Below are 14,393 nucleotides of genomic sequence, written 5' to 3'. Positions count from 1 at the left end.
ACTGACACCATTGTCTTCAAGAGTAGTACAGAGATCTGCTAGGTGTGTGATGAAATGTTCATCACTTGCCAAAAAAGATGCATCCACAGTAACTTAATTAGTTTTGTTGGCCTGTCACTAAATTAACATTGATGTTGCAAGCTTCATTGCTTATTTTTCAGGCTATGAGTGGATTTTGGTATGAATCCAACATGGATGTCAACTTAAGAGGCTTCATGAGCGCTCAGTGCGTATCTTCTGTAAAGATGGTGGGAGGAGTTACAAAGACGATCATTTTAAATAACAATGGGCAACATTTGATCACAACTTTGGGGAAATTCCTAAAACAAATAAAAGTATAATTTTCAACAGTGCATGTTTTACTAATGGCACACCAGAGGATGTTTTTTGACTCATCTTTTCCATCATCCAACCTGGAAGTATTCAATATATTTTTATTAACTTAATACACCACTTGTTAAAATTATGGACAGAACAATATCAACTAAGCAATAAGAATGTAAGAAATATGAGCACAAGTAGGCCATCTAGCCCTTCAAGTCTGCCCCACCATTCAATAAGATCATGGCTGATCTGAAAGTGGTTCAGTTCCACTTACCCAACTGCCCCACTTAACCCTTAATTCCCTTATTGATCAGAAATCTATCTACTTGTGACTTAAACATATTCAACTAGGCAGCCTCCACTGCTTCAATGGGCAGAGAATTCCAGAGATTCACTACCCTCTGAGAGAAGAAGTTCCTCCTCAACTCTGTTCTAAACTGACTCCCCTTTATTTTGAGGCTGTGTCCTCTAGTTCTTGTTTCCTTTCTAAGTGGAACAAATCTCCCTACCTCTACCCTATCTAGCCCCTTCATTATTTTATATGTCTCTATAAGATCACCCCTCAGCCTTCTAAACTGCAATGAGTACAGGCCCAATCTACTCAATCTCGCCTCATAAGCTAACCCCCTCATCTCCGGTATCAGCCTGGTGAACCTTCTCTGTACTCCCTCCAAAGCCCATATATCCTTTCGCAAATAAGGGGACCAAAATTGCACATAGTACTCTAGTTGCGGCCTCACCAGTGCCTTGTACAGTTGCAGCAAGACCTCCCTACTTTTATATTCCATCCCCCTCGTGATAAAGGCTGATATTCATTTGCCTTCTTGTTTGCCTGCTGCACCAGCAGACTGAGTTTCTGTGATTCGTGCACAAGGATCCCCAGGTCCCTCTGCACCGTAGCATGTTGTAATTTTTCACTATTTAAATAATAGTCCATTTTACTATTATTCCTTCCAAAGTGGATAACCTCACACTTGCCAATGTTATACTCCATCTGCCAGATCCTTGCCCACTCACTCAGCCCATCCAGGTCGCTCTGCAGACTTTCCGCGTCCTCCACGCAATTTGCTTTCCCACTCATCTTTGTGTCATCAGCAAACTTTGTTACCCTACACTTGGTCCCCTCCTCAAGATTGTCTATGTACGTGGTAAACAGTTGAGGCCCCAGCACCGATCCCTGCGGCACACCACTAGTCACCAACTGCCAACCAGAAAAGTATCCATTTATTCCAACTCTCTGCTTCCTGTTAAGATAACCAATCCTCAACCCATGCTAACACTTTACCCCCAACTCCGTGTACCTTAATCTTCTGCAGCAACCTCTTATGAGGCACCTTATCGAACGTCACATGGAAATCTAAAAACACCACATCCATATGTTTCCCTCTGTCAACCGCACTCATTACATCTTCATAAAAGTCCAGTAAATTTGTCAAACACGACTTTCCCTTCATGAATCCACGCTGCATCTGCTTGATCGAACCATTCTTTTCTAGGTGTCCTGCTATTTTTTCTTTAATGATGGATTCCGGCATTTTCCCAACTATGGACGTTAAGCTAACCAGCCTGTAATTACCCGCCTTTTGTCTACTTCCTTTTTTAAACAGTGGCAAAACAGTAGCTGTTTTCCAATCAGCTGGCACTGCCCCAGAGTCCAGTGGATTTTGATAAATTACTACTAACACATCTGCTACTATTTCTGCCATTTCTTTCAGTACCCTGGGATGCATTCTATCCAGGCCTGGGGACTTGTCTACCAAGCACTACTTCTTTAGTAATAGTAATTGTTTTAAGGACCTCATCCCTTACAGTCCCACGACCGTTAATGTTTGGTAAGCTATTTGTGTCCTCTACCATGAAGGCCGACACAAAAAACTTGTTTAAGGTCTCGTCCATTTCCTCATTTTCCATTATTAAATCTCCCTTCTCGTCTTCTAAGGGTCCAACATTTACTTTAGCCAGTCTTTTCCTTTTTATATATTTGTAAAAACTTTTACTGTCAGTTTTTATATATTGCGCTAGTTTAGTTTCATAATCTAACTTTCCTTTCTTTATCACTTTCTTAGTCGTTCTTTGTTGTTTTTTAAAGCTTTCCCAATCTTCTAATCCCCCACTAGTTTTGGCCACTCTGTATGCATGGGTTTTTCATTTAATACCCTCCTTTATTTCCTTCATTATCCACGGCTGGTGATCCCTTTTCTTATCTTCCAGTGATAAAGAAAGAATGTATTTTTGCTGAGTGCTGAGAAAAATCTCCTTAAAAATCCTCCACTGTTTCTCAGCAGTCCTACCAACTAATCTGCGCTCCCAGTCTACATTAGCCAATTCTGCTCTCATCCTATTGTACTCCCCTCTGTTCTGGTTTGGGACCCTACTTTCTCATCCTCCATCTGTATTAGAAATTCAACCATATTGTGATCACTCATCCCAAGAGGATCCCTCACAAGAAGATCTTGAATTCTACCTGTCTTATTACACAGGATCAGATCCAAGACAACTCACTCCTTCGTAGGTTCTGTAACACGCTGTTCGAGGAAACTATCCCGACAGCATTCTAGGAACTCTTCCTTAAGTCCACTGCGTCTGACTTGAGTCAACCAATCAATATGCTGATTAAAATCCCCCATGATTATTGCCGTTCTGTTTTCGCATGCATCCAGTATTTGCTTGTTTATAGCCCACCCCACCTCAAAGTTATTATTTGGGGTCTATAGACCACACCCACCAGTGACTTTCTCCCCTTACTATTCCTTATCTCTACCCACACCGATTCCACATTTTGCTCCTTGGAGCCTACATCATCTCTCACTACCACCCTGATGTTATCTTTTATTATCAGAGCTACCCTGCCTCCTTTTTCTTCCTGTCTATCCTTCCGAATTGTCTGATACCCCTGGATATTCAGTTCCTAGTCCCGGTCACCCTGCAACCACATTTCTGTAATGGCCACTAGATCATACCCATTTGTACTGATTTGTGCCATCAACTCATTCACTTTGTTTTGAATGCTATGTGCATTCAGGTAAAGTGTCTTCATGCTAGCCTTTATCTGGACCCGATCTGTTGAAACGCTACTAAATACTCCTGAGCCCTCGACTCCTTTAACTATTTGAATGTCCTTAACATTAACCTGCGCCCGTACCCTCTCCTTTACCTTTGATTTTGTAATTCCCCATATCCCTGAACCCTTCCCCCCCCCCACTATTTAGTTTAAAGCCCTATCTACAGGCCTAGTTATACGATTTGCCAGAACTCTGGTCCCAGCACGATTCAGACGAAGACCATCCCATCTGAAGGGGTCCCATCTTCCCCAATACTGCTGCCAATGTCCCATGGATTTAAACCCATTCCTCCCACACCAATCTTTGAGCCACGCATTCACCTCCTTAACCTTATTGACCCAGCACCAATTCGTGCGTGGCTCAGGTAGTAATCCAGAGATTACCGCCTTGTTGGTTCTGCTTTTTAATCTGGCTCCTACCTTTTCGTACTCCCTCTGCAGATCCTTTGTTCCTGTTCTGCCTATGTCGTTGGCACCTATGTGGACCACGACAACTGGATTCTTACCCTCCCACTCCAAGTTCCTCTGCAGGCCAGATGAGATATCCTGGACCCGAGCACCAGGCAGGCAACACAACCTTTGGGATTCTCGATCGTACTCACAAAGAACAGTGTCAATGCCCCTAACTACACTATCCCCAATTACCGATACGTTTCTTTTTACTCCCTTCATTTCAATGGCTCCCTGCACCATGGTGCTGTGGCAGTTTGCTCATCCTCCTTGCAGTCCCCGTTCTTGTCCACACTGGGAGCAAGAATCTCAAACCTGTTGTACAGATTCAGGGACTGAGACTCTTGGAACTCTGCCTCCTGCATCCCACTTCCTGCCTTCTTCCCCCCACTTCCTGCCTTCTTCCCCCCCACTTCCTGCCTCACTCGTAGCCACCCCCTCTTGTCCCTGACCTCTGGCTGAATTAGTTAGTCTAAGGGGTGTGACTTTCTCCTGGAACAAACTGTCCAGGTAACTCTCCCCCTCCCTGATATGTCGCAGTGTCCGAAGCTCAGAGTCCTGAGTCAATGTGGCTAAAGAACTGGTGAAGGAAGGAGGAGTGTTTCAAACAGAGGCCAGGGGGTGGGTCTTGACATCACCGGGGAGTGGGATGTGATGTGTACGTGCAGGAAGCTAATTGGGATTGTTACTTAAACAAGTGAATATTTTTCCAAGGACAATGGAAGTTTATTGGCACATTACCCCCATCCCCACAGCATCTGAGGCTCATCAACTGCTGGCTCTGGCTTGCAATTGCATGATTCTCTCTCCTGGAAACTGATATGAGTGGCGCAGTGGTTAGCACTGCTGTCTTACAGCTCTAGGACCTGGGTTCAATTCCTGGCTTGGGCCACTGTCTGTGCAGAGTTACATGTTCTCCGTGTCTGTATGGGTTTCCTCCCACAGGCTGGAAGACCTGAACAGGTGCTGGATTGTGGCAACCAGGGAAGTTTCACAGTAACTTCATTTGCAGCCTACTTGTGACTAATAAATAAACTTCTACTTTAACTTTTAATATGTCATGGATGGTGCTGGTGATGAAGAAATAGTTGCTGTCTCGCTTCTCCATTTTGTCTTGCCTGTTCCATTCATCTCAACAGCAGGCTCATTGCAGACACAGAGTAGGCTACTCACCAGCAGCCTTTGTGCTTCTTTTCATTAAACAACTAAATCAACAAAAGAAACTGCATCAAAGTGAAGTTAATGTAGAAGATCAGTGGGCTCAAGGGAGGTATGTGGCTTACACCTACTCCTGCTTCTTATATTCTTCAGTGCACGTGTATGTATATAGAGAAAATTATAGCACAGGAGCAGGTCTTTCAGCCCTCCAAGCCTGTACCAAACATGCTGCCTGACTGAACTAAAACCTCTCCCCTTCAAGGGACCGTATCCCACTATCCCATCCTATTCATCTATTTGCCAAAACGTCCTTTAAAAGTCACCATCGTTATCTGCTTCCACTAACTCCCCCAGCAATGAGTTCCAGGCACTCACCACCCTCTGTGTTAAAAACTTGCCACCTACATCTCCTTTAAACATTGCCCCTCACACCTCAAACCTATGTCCCTTAGTAATTGAGTCTTTCACCCTGGGAAAAAGCTTCTGTCTATCTACTCTCCATGCCTCTCATAAACTTGTAGATTTCTATCAGGTCGCCCCTCAACCTCCATCATTCCAGTGAGAACAAACCAAGTTTCTCCAACCTCTCCTCATAGTTAATGCCCTCCATACCAGGCAACATCCTGGTGAATCTTTTCTGTACCCTCTCCAAAACCTCCACATCCTTCTGGTAGAATGGCGACCTGAATTGAACACTATATTCCAAGTGCGGCCTAACTAAGAGTCTATAGATCTGCAATATGACTTGCCAATGTTTAAACTCAATGCCCCGGCCAATGAAGGCAACCTTGCCGTATGCCTTCTCCACCTGCGTTGCCACTTTGTGTCCTGTGTATCTGTACACCCAGATCCCTCTGCCTATCAATACTCTTAAGGGTTCCGCCATATATTGTATAATTCCCATCATCATTAGGCTTTGCAAAATGCATTAGCTCTCATTGGTCTGGATTAAACTCCATCTGCCATCTCTCCGCCCAAGTCTCTAACCAATCTACATCCTGCCGTATCCTCTGACGGTCCTCATCGATATCCGCAATTCCACCAACCTCTGTGTCGGCCACAAACTTAATCAAACCAGTTACATTTCCCTCTAAATCATTTATATATATGTTACAAATAGCAAAGGTTCCAGCACTGATCCCTGGGGAACACTACATGTTACAACGCTCCATTCAGAAATGCATTCTTCCACCACTTTCCTCTATCTTCTGTGACTGAACCAGTTCTATATCTATCTTGCCAGCTTGCCTCTGATCCCATGTGATTTCACCTTTTGCACCAATCTGCCGTGAGGGATCTTGTCAAAGGCTTTACTGAAGTCCGTGAAGACAACATTCACTCCCTGCCCTCATCAATCGTCTTTGTCACTTCCTCAAAAAAAACTCAATCAAGTTAGTGTGACATGACCTCCCCTTCACAAAACCATATTGCCTCTCACCAATACACCAACTTATTTCCAAGTGGGAGTAAATCCTGTCTCGAAGAATCCTCTCCAATAATTTTCCTGTCACTGATGTAAGGCTCACCGGCCTCTAATTATTTGGATTATTTTTGCTTCCCTTCTTAAACGAAGGAACAACATTGGCCATTTTCCAATCTTCTGGGACCTCCCCTGCAGCTAATGAGGATACAAAGATTTCTCTCAAGGCTCCAGCAATCTCCTCCCTTGCTCCTCTCAGCATTCTGGGGTACAACCCATCAGACTCTGGGGATTTGTCTACCTTCTCAAGAAGCCCAATACCTTCTTTTTGATCTCAACATGACACAAAATATCTACACACACTTCCCCAGATTCATCATCCGTCAAGTCCTCGGTGAAAAGACTAAAGGAAAGGTTAAATAACGACACAGGGCTGGGCAGTGTGCTTCACGCATGAGAAAATCAATGTGCAAATCAGTTTGCACATCTCAACAGTATACTTCAGTGTACCCCTAAAAGAAAACCAACCGGTGGCAATGTTCCAGCAATTCTTTTCATGTTTAACTACTGGTAGATTATTCAGCTAAGTATAATCCTAATTTACATTACAAACCCATTTTCTCACAAAGATTCTGACAAAAGGCATTGAGAGCAGAATGTGGTGTTACACTTAGAGCAAACAGCAGTGGGAAATGTGGCTGATTCTCCCACTTCTCCAAGTCCGACCCTATGCTGTTGATGCCATTTACAGTAACTTCATCAACAACTGAAATCACTTACCAACGTTCGCCAGCGATTGAAACCGTGATCTTTCTAGCCTCCATTGTCTGTTACCACATCAAAGCTCCAACCACTAATACAAAAAAAAAACTCCAGATGGTGGAAATATGAAATAAAAATCGAAAATGCTGGAAAAGTCCAGCAGGTCTGCAAGGATTTGGCATTGGATTTGATTTGATTTATTATTGTCTCATGTATTAGCATACAGTGAAAAGTATTGTTTCTTGCATGCTATACAGACAAAGCATACCACTCATAGAGAAGGAACCAAGAGTGTGCAGAATGTAGTGTTGCAGTTATAGCTAGGGTGTAGAGAAAGATCGACTTACTGCAAGGTAAAAATCTGACAGCAGCAAGGACGACGCTATTCTTGAGTCAGTTGGTATGTGACCTTAGACTTGTGTATCTTTTTCCCAAATGAAGAAGGTGGAAGAGAGAATATCTGGGGTGTGTGGGGTCCTTAATTATGCTGGCTGCTTTGCTGAGGCAGTGGGAAGTATAGACAGAGTCAATGGATGGGAAGCTGGTTTGCATGATGGATTAAGTTACATTCACAACCTTTTGTAGTTTCTTGCGGTCTTGGACAGAGCAGGAGCCTTACCAAGCTGTGATACACCAGAAAGAATGTTTTCAATGGCACATCTGTAAAAGCTGGTGAGAGTCATAGCTGACATACCAAATTTCCTTAGTCTTCTGAGGAAGTAGGTGGATGGGATTTTCTTAACTGTAGTATCGGCATGGGGGAACCAGGACACCTTGATGATCTGGACACCTAAAAACTTGAAGCTCTTGACCCTTTCTACTTCATCCCTGTTGATGTAGACAGATGTGGAGATGCCAGCGTTGGACTGGGATAAACACAGTAAGAAGTCTCACAACACCAGGTTAAAGTCCAACAGGTTTATTTGTAGCAAACGCCACTACGTTGGACTTTACCTGTTGGACTTTAACCTGGTGTTCTGAGACTTCTTACAATGTAGACAGTGACATATTCTCCTTTACGCTTCCTGAAGTCGATGACAACCTCCTTTGTTTTGTTGACACTGGCGAAGAGATTCTTGTCACCTCGTCAGTTCACCAGATTCTCTATCTCATTCCTGTACGCTGTCTTGTCATTGTTTGAGATCCAACCCACTATGGTGGTATCGTCAGCAAACTTGAAAATTGAATTGGAGGGAATTTAGCCACACAGTCATAGGTGTATAAGGAGTATAGTAGGGGGCTGAGAACATAGCTTTGTGAGGCACCAGTGTTGAGGATGAGGGTGGAGGAGGTGTTGTTGCCTATCCTTACTGATTGTGATCTGTGAGTTAAGAAGTTCAGGATCCAGTTGCAGAGGGAGGACCTGAGACTCAGGCCACAGAGTTTGGAGATGAGCTTACTGTGAATAATGGTGTTGAAGGCTGAGCTGTTGTCAATAAATAGGAATCTGACACAGTGTCCTTGTTATCTAAGTGTTCCAGGGCCAGGGAGATGGCATCTGTTGCAGACCTGTTGTAGAAATAGGAAAACTGTATTGGATCTAGGTAGACTGGGAGGCTGGAATTGATTTGTGCCATGATTAGTTTTTTTATTACACTTTGTAATGATGTCTGTCAGAGCCACTGGCCGATAGTCATTAAGGCACGCTGCTTGTTTTCTCTTAGGTACCGGGATAATGGTTGTCTTTTTGAAGCAGATAGGGACCTCAGATTGTTGTAAAGTGAGGTTGAAGATATCTGTGAATACCCCGCCAGCTGACCTGTGCAGGATTTGAGTGCTCGCCCGGGTACCCCATCCGGGCCAGTTGCTTTTTGTGAGTTGACCTTTGAGAAAGCTTCTCTGACATCTGCAATGCTGACCCCAGATACAGGTTCATCCAGGGCTTCCAGGGTGGAGGGCATGCTCTCGCTCACCTTTTGCTCAAAACGGACGTAGAATGCATTGAGCTGATCAGGGAGAGGTGCGTTGGAGCTGGTGATTTTACATGCCTTCATCTTGTGGATCTTGCCATTGTCGGCGCGGGTCGGTGTGGCTAGCCTGGGACACTGGTACTGAGCATTTGCTCTTGGATCTGGCACTATCTCCACAGTAGCTGCCAGACCTGCTGAGATTTTCCAGCATTTTCTGTTTTTATTATATATATCCACTCACATACCTTATAATGAAGAAAATTGTTCTGAAGTTTATGAAGCAAAATATATCACTGAGCTTTTTGGAGGTGATAAGGTGCTAGATAACCACAGATATTTATTTGTTGTTTTCAGTTTGAACTTGCTGCAGGTTTCTCTGGATGCATGAAGAACTGAAATAATAGCAAAAATATGGTTCCCAGATGTGGTATGAAAGAATTAAACACATAAGAACATAAGAACATAAGAAATAGGAGCAGGAGTAGGCCATCTAGCCCTTCGAGTCTGCCCCGCCATTCAATAAGATCATGGCTGATCTGTTGTGGCTCAGTTCCACTTTCCTGCCCTCTCCCCATAACCCTTAATCCCCTCTCTTATCAAGAACACATCAACCCGCTTCTTAAAAATATTTAGCGAGGCAGCCTCCACCACTTCAACGGGCAGAGAATTCCAGAGATTCACCACCCTTTGAGTGAAGAAGTTCCTCCTCAACTCCGTTCTAAACCGCCCCCCCTTTATCTTGAGGCTGTGCCCCCTAGTCCTACTGTCTTTTTTGAGCGGGAAATACATGCTCCAATTATAAATAACAAGTGAAATATTTCCAGTTTCATCGACAAAATCAGTCTGAGTAATGAATACCTTAATACTATTATACTGAAAATCAGTATAATCTTGTTTGGGGAGTGCTACTCAGAAAAAGACACAATAACGCGTGAGATTTTGAACAGCTTTTGTGATATTTGCTCAATGATCAATAAACCAGACCAGCTGGTTCCAGATTCCTTTCCCAGTCACCTGATTTCCATCCAGATGGTAAGTATTATATTTATGGTTTTCTTTAAAACCTTTTCTCATGAATGGCTTGAGTGCACTGAAAGTGTATATTTTATTTTCTGCCACATGATGTTGGCATGGGCCAAAGCAACTTGGTTGAGCAACCATTTACCATCTCAAATATTCACTCCGTACACTGCGTACACACAGTAGTAACAGTTTGTACAATCTACAGGACGCACCGCAGTAACTCACCAAAGTTCCTTTGACAACTTCTTCTGGTTACACAACCTCTACAGACTAGAAGGACAAGGGCAGGAGATACAAAGGAACACCATCTCCAAAGCGCACACACACCATTCTGATTTGGAACTATACCATCCTTCCTTCACTGTTGCAGGATCAAATTCTCTGTGGCAGTACCATGGATGTACCAGCACAAGAATGTTCCTTGTTTCAAAATGGTGTCTCAACACCACCTACTCAAGTGCAATTAGGAACGGACAACAAATGCTGGCTTTGCCAGTGATGCCGACATCTGTTGAATGTTAATATAAGCTTACTTGTGACACAAATAAACAAACTTTAAGCACTTTGTGAAAGAATAAATAAAAACCCGTATCTCATTACACAATAACACAAGAAATAGAAGCAGAAGGCCACCAGACCCTTTCAGACTGCCCTGCTATTCAATACGATCATTGCTGAACTATGCTGACCTCAGCTCCTTTTCTGTGTCATTTTCCCATAGCCCTCTATTCCTCGATCTATCAAATATTCACCTCCCATTTTAAATAATCTGATGATCAAACTTCCATTACCCTTTGGGGCAGAGAATTCCAGAGATTCACCACTTCCTGTGAGAAGAAATGTCTACCCAGTTTTAAATGATCTATTGAATTTGAAGCTATGTCCCCTTGTCCTTGATTCTCCCATTAGTGAAAACATCTCATCATCTAAGATGTCAAGCCCCCTCAGGATCTGATATGTTTAAGTAAGGTCACCCCTCACTCTTCTAAACTCCAATGAATACAGACCCAGACTATTTAGTCTCTCTAGACAGGACAACACTTTCATCCCAGGAATTAGCCTGGTGCATCTCCTTGTTACTATATCCTCCAATGTTACTATATCTCTTTTTAGGTAAGTGGTCTAAAACTAAGTATTCAAAGTGAGCCTCACCAATACCCCGTACAAATGCAATAAAATCTCCCTATTTTAAACTCCAACCCCTTTGCAATAATTAACTCCTATTGTAAAATGCCTATTATGCAAGCAATTTTTAATTCTGATAAATGGGTTGTAACCTGGTAAGATGCTTCCAATTCTGATACCAGTGAAATCTCTCAACTTATCCAAACTGTTCAATCATCTTTCACATTGTTCTGTGATGTTTTCAAATGTATCGTCAGTATCGCTCCTTCAATCTAGCTTCCTTTCTTCTCACATTATTGAAATCACCCAGAGATAAGAAACACACACTCTGTGACTGATGTGTGTTACCCCTTCCTGTTCACTTCAATCTCTCTTCAGTTCTCACCAAAATTGACTGTTGCCTGTCTTCTATTATCCATCTCCATACAACTGCTTCATGGTTCCATTCCTACATCTGCCAACAAAGAGCAATATATCTCCAGCAACATATTTTCCTACCATTTCAGAGCAACTTCTAGAGTTGCCCAAGGATTCACTTGGTCCCTACCTTATCATCATCTATGTGTTGAAATTTTAGTTTATTCCTTTCACAGGATGTCGGTGTCACTGGCCAGCATTTATTGTCCATTCCTAATTGCCCTTGAGAAGGTGATAGTGAGCCACAATCTCTAGCCGCTGTGATACAGGTGTACCTATAATGCTGTTAAGGAGGAAGTTCTAGGAATTTGATCCTTGGTGTCATCATTTGCAGATATGGTGTCAGCTTCCATATGAGTGCTTGTCAAGACAAAGCTTTATCCCTCCATCACTTCGCTGAACCCTATGATTGCATCTGTACTATCAGACTGCTGTACTGGCATTATTCATGGATGGCTTAAAGTTTGTGAAAATGAACTAGGAAGACTTGACTTCATAAGAATCATAAGAAGAAGGAACAGGAATAGGAATTCAGCTCCTTGAATCTGCTCCGCCATTTAATATGATCATGGCTGATCTCATCTCAGCCTCAATTCCACTTACCACCATAAGCCCTTCAAACCCTTACTAATTAAAAACCTATCCATCTCTTCCTTAAATTTACTCAAAGTCCCAGCACCCACCATGCTTTGGGGTAGTGAATTTCACAGATTCACCATCCTTTGAGAGAAGTAATTTCTCTTCATCTCTGTTTTAAATCTGCTACCCCTTATCCTAAAACTGTGACCTCTTGTTCTAGATTGCTCTACAAGAGAAAATATCCTCTCCACATCTCCTTTGTCATTCCCCCTTATCATCTTGTAGACCTCAATTAGATCACCTCTTATTCTTCTAAACTCTAGGGAGTTTAGGCCTAAACTGCCCAATCTCTCTTCGTAAGTCAAACTCCTCATTTCTAGAATTGATCTAGGGAAACTCCTCTGAATCACCTCCAATGCAACTACATCCCTCGTCAAGGAAGGGGATTGAAAATCTACATAATCTTTGAAGTACAGTCTCACTAATGCTTTAAACAGTAGCAGCAACATGTCACTCATTTTATATTCTATTCCTTTAGCAATAAATGCTAAGATTCAATTTGCCTTCCTTGTTACCTGCTATACTGCACATCAGTTTTCTGAGATTCATGCACAAAAACACCCTGATAACACTGCACTGAAGCACTCTGAAGTTTCTCTCCATTTAGATAATTTGCCTTTGTGTTTTTCCAACCAAAATGGATAACCTCACACTCATCTATGATAAACTCCAACTGTTATATTTTGTCCCATTAACTTAACCTATCCACATCCATTTGTAAATTTCTTATTTCATTTTTTCAATTCACTATCCCACCTATTTTAGGGACATCTGTAAATTTGGCTTGGTACCTCCTATCCCTGCATACAATTTATTAATAAATAATTGGGACCTGAGGGCCGAACCCTGTGGCACCCCATCAGTTACATCTTGCCAACCCAACAAAGACCCTTTTATCCCAACTGAATGCTTTTTGTTGATTAGACAATCCTCTATTCAAGCTAATTATCCCTAACCCCATGTGAATTCACCTTGTCTATCAACCTTTTGTGTGGCACCTTATCAAATACCTTCTGGAAATCCACATATACTATATTGACAGGATCTCCATTACCTAGCTTGCTTGTTACATCTTCGAAGAGGTCAAGCAAATTAGTCAAGCATGACTCATAAAACCATGCTAACTCTGATGGATTACATTTTGACTTTCCAAATGTGCTGTTATTACTTCTTTTATAATTGATTCTAACAGTTTCCCAACAACAGATATTAAACTAATTAGCCTATAGTTTCCTACATTTTGCCTCCCTCCCTTTTGAATATTAGCATTTCTTTAATCCACTGGAACCATTACTGGATCCAGGGAATTTTAGAATATTGTAACTAATAGATCCACTATCTCCAACACCATTTCTTTTATGGTTCTAGGATGTAGGCAATCAGGCCCTGGGGACCTGCCTGCCTTCAAGTCCAATATTCGCACAGTGCTTTTTCCCTCATGATGATGATGGTTCTAATTCCTCCAATTCTATAGCCTCTGCATTTTCTGTTACTATTGGGAGAATACTCATGTCTGTAGCTGTGAAAAGTGAGGCAAAATATTGATTTAGTCTGTTTTTACATTTTGTGCTAGTCTCTGCTCTTCCTATTGCTTTCTTAATGACTCTTTGTTGATCTTTAAAAGCTTCTCAATCTTCTAGTATGCCACTGGCCTTTGTAATACGGTCTACCTTAGATTCGTTCTTTATGTTATCCTTAACTTCTTTGCTTAGCTATGGAAGTTTACCCCCTTTCCCCCTACCTAGCCCCCTCCCCCCACATTCTCCTTACTAACTTTCTTCCTCTCTGGAATATATTTTTGTTGGGAATCTTGAATATCTCCTTAAATATCTGACACTGTTCATCAACTATCCTACCTCATAGTCAACTTGCCCGGCCCAATCAGTCCAAACTTGTTATCATGCTGATGTAACTTCCTTTGTTTGAATCTAGACTGCTAATGCGGGACTTCAGTTTCTTGTCCTCAAACTGAATTTGAAATGCTACCATGCTATGATCACTTTTCCTTAGAGGATCCTTAACTATGAGATCATTACGTAATCCCTCCTCATTCCACAACACCAAATCCAGAGTAGCCTGTTCCCTGGTTGGTTCTACAACACGT

This window comes from Carcharhinus amblyrhynchos, chromosome 4, assembly GCF_965287045.1.
Source record: "Carcharhinus amblyrhynchos chromosome 4, sCarAmb.v2.hapA, whole genome shotgun sequence".
Taxonomy (NCBI): domain Eukaryota; kingdom Metazoa; phylum Chordata; class Chondrichthyes; order Carcharhiniformes; family Carcharhinidae; genus Carcharhinus; species Carcharhinus amblyrhynchos.
The sequence above is the reverse complement of the archived record's forward strand: the minus strand, read 5'-3'. Positions refer to the sequence as shown.